Genomic DNA, 2,961 nt, shown 5'->3' on the forward strand with positions numbered 1-2,961 from the left:
TCTTGATCCCCCACACCATGTCCACCATGCTAATACCTAACCCTGAGTCATCCACATAAATGATCATCTTATCTCCTTAAGTTCTCCATATGAGAGACTTATTAACTTGCTCAACCTGTTGGAGGTCTTCCTCGTGTTTTCCTGGTATCAAGAGTGGTATCAAGAGCAGAATGTTTGGCATCCTATTGTACAAAAATGGAAAATGACACATACAATCAATCACAATCACACTATTAGGTTTTTTTTTGTTTAGGGAGAAGACAGAAACTTTTGTAATGCTAAGAGAGTGATTAGTAAATAGTAGGTACTTAATGAACATTGGCCTTTATCATACATTGACTTGAATTCTGCTTAGTAATGTGAAATTGGAAGCTAGATGATATAGCAGATTAACTGTTGAACTTTGAGTCAGGAAGACCTGAGTTTCAGCAATGCCCCAGATATTTACTGTCAGTGTGACCATGGGCAAGTCTCTAAACATCCCTCAATTTTGATTTTCTCTTCTATAAATGGGGATAATTAAAGCAACCACCTCACAGGACTCTTTTGAAGAAAATATTAAGCCCTTTATAAACCTTAAAATGTTGTATAAATGCAAGCTATTTTGTGTTTTAATTATGAGATTAAGAAATTTGAAGACAAGGATCATGTCTAATACATCTATTGAAAACTATTTATTTATTTATTTTTTATTCTGGAAAACTTTATTTTTATCATAGGTGGAATGGGGACACAGCAAGTTAGATGATTCCAATTTTGTTGGCAACATCTAAAGCATCATAGTCTGGAGCAAGACGGACATAGGCCTTCTTCTCTCCATCGGGCCGGATCAGTGTGTTGACGTTGGCCACGTCGATGTCATACAGCTTCTTTACGGCCTGCTTGATCTGATGCTTGTTGGCCTTGACATCCACAATGAAGACCAGGGTGTTGTTGTCCTCAATTTTCTTCATAGCAGATTCAGTGGTCAAGGGAAACTTAATGATGGCATAGTGATCAAGCTTGTTTCTGCGAGGGGCACTCTTCCGAGGGTATTTGGGCTGCCTTCAAAGTCTCAGTGTCTTGGGTCGCCGGAAGGTGGGGGATGTTCGGATCTTCTTCTTTTTGTGGCTATGGACACCCTTCAGCACTGCCTTCTTGGCCTTCAAGGCCTTGGACTTGGCTTCTGTCTTGGGGGGGACAACAGCTTCCTTCTTCGCCTTTGGCGCCATGTTAGGGGGGAAGGCGAAAACTATTTATAAAGATCAACAATTAAATGACAAATTATGGCTAAACCTCAGCATCTCAAGGCAGAATTTCTGTCACCATTTTCTCTTTAGCCTTTTCTACACATGAGTACTGCAAGATTCTCTCATATGTTTATAGGGATCTTTGTATCTCTACGAATGAAATTATTCAGCTCAGCCCTCATTTAGCCTAACAACTCTTCTAGCATCATTACTTAATTTAGAAAATTAATCAAAGTCATATCACATGGATATGCTAATGTTAAAGTAATAGGTAGGTATATATAATGTATTGAAACTTTCATTGGATCTCTGCTCTTCTCTAAAAAGAATCTTTCTTAACCTACCCTTCAAAGAAATGAAATATACATAGAGACATGTTAATGTCAAATAATAGTTGGACATATAATACAATGAGACTTTCATTGGATATCTGCTCTGACTTCTCTAACAAGAATCACCCCCACCCCAACAAAATAAAAAATAGATATTAAATTTTTTTTCCTGTTTTAAAAGAGTCATGTCATCACAGAATCTCAGAGTCGGAAGGGACCTCGCAGTACATTTACTTACACAAGAATTCCCTACAGGATATAGCTAATAAGTGGTCATTCAACCATTGCTTGAAAATTTCTGGTGATGGAAAACACATACCTCTCAAGACATCCTCTCCCACTTTTGGATACCTCTAATTGTTAGTAAGCTTATCTTTTGACCATCTACATTAGCCTATGCATTTCTTTCATTTCTACTGTTAGGGGCTAATCAAGTCTAATACCCTTTCTGGAATAAAAGGCTTCTAATATTTGAAGACAATTCACATATACCCCTACAAGTCTTCTCTTCTCCAAGCTAATCATCCCCAGTTCCTTGGAATGAAATTGATATGGCATGTGAACTTTTGCCATCCTGGTTCCCTTCCTTGGGGTGCTATCTAGGTAATCTTTGTTCTTCCAAAAATGTAGGTGCCAGCTATAGTCTGAATAAAGTAGGACTCTCATCTCCCTAATTCTGACCCAAGGCATTAGCTTCTTTATAAGTTATATAAGTAAACATTCATGCCCCTTACATTGGTGAAGATAATTGGGATATCATGCATGAATATATATATATATACATATATATTCATAGAGCTAGATTTCGTACTTGTCAATAATAATTGCCTTTATATATTTGTTATTTTTATTTGAACATAAAAATTTAAGATCTTAAAGGCTGGGGCAGCTAAGTGGCACAATGAATAGAGCGCCGGCTCTGGAGTCAGGAGGACCTGAGTTCAAATGTGGCCTCAGACATTTAACACTTACTAGCCGTGTGACCTTGGACAAGTAACTTAACCCTTTACTACTTAACCAATTTCCCTGCCTTCCCCCCTCTAAACAACACAACACAAAACATAAAGATTTTAAAGGTCGGAGAAAGAATTCCCTATCCTTTACAAATCTCAAAACATAAAATATGATATTTCTGTAATTAATGCAGCTGGAAATATGGTTCAGTGCAGCTACATGCCAAAAGGCACCTGTACTAGGTAAGGCAGTATAGTTTAGCACAGGGACTCTGAAAGTTTGTATTATGACCCCTTTTGGCAGTGTGGTGAAGCCTAGGGACTCCTCAGAGTAAAGTTTTAAAATTCATCAAATAAAATATGGGAGAATACCAAGGAAACCAATTCTATTGAAATATAGTTTCTTTCTTTCTTTCTTTCTTTCTTTCTTTCTTTCTTTCTTTCTTT

General features: G+C 37.4%; 1 pseudogene; it reads right to left on the reverse strand.

Annotated features, from left to right (window-relative positions):
* Positions 1 to 703: 703 nt before the first annotated feature.
* On the reverse strand, positions 704 to 1,223 carry LOC138175945 (large ribosomal subunit protein uL23-like; annotated as a pseudogene).
* Positions 1,224 to 2,961: the final 1,738 nt, after the last annotated feature.

The sequence above is a fragment of the Petaurus breviceps genome, unplaced genomic scaffold (assembly GCF_028583685.1).
Source record: "Petaurus breviceps papuanus isolate PSGF00001 unplaced genomic scaffold, PetGlider_PUasm1.0 80, whole genome shotgun sequence".
Lineage (NCBI taxonomy): Eukaryota > Metazoa > Chordata > Mammalia > Diprotodontia > Petauridae > Petaurus > Petaurus breviceps.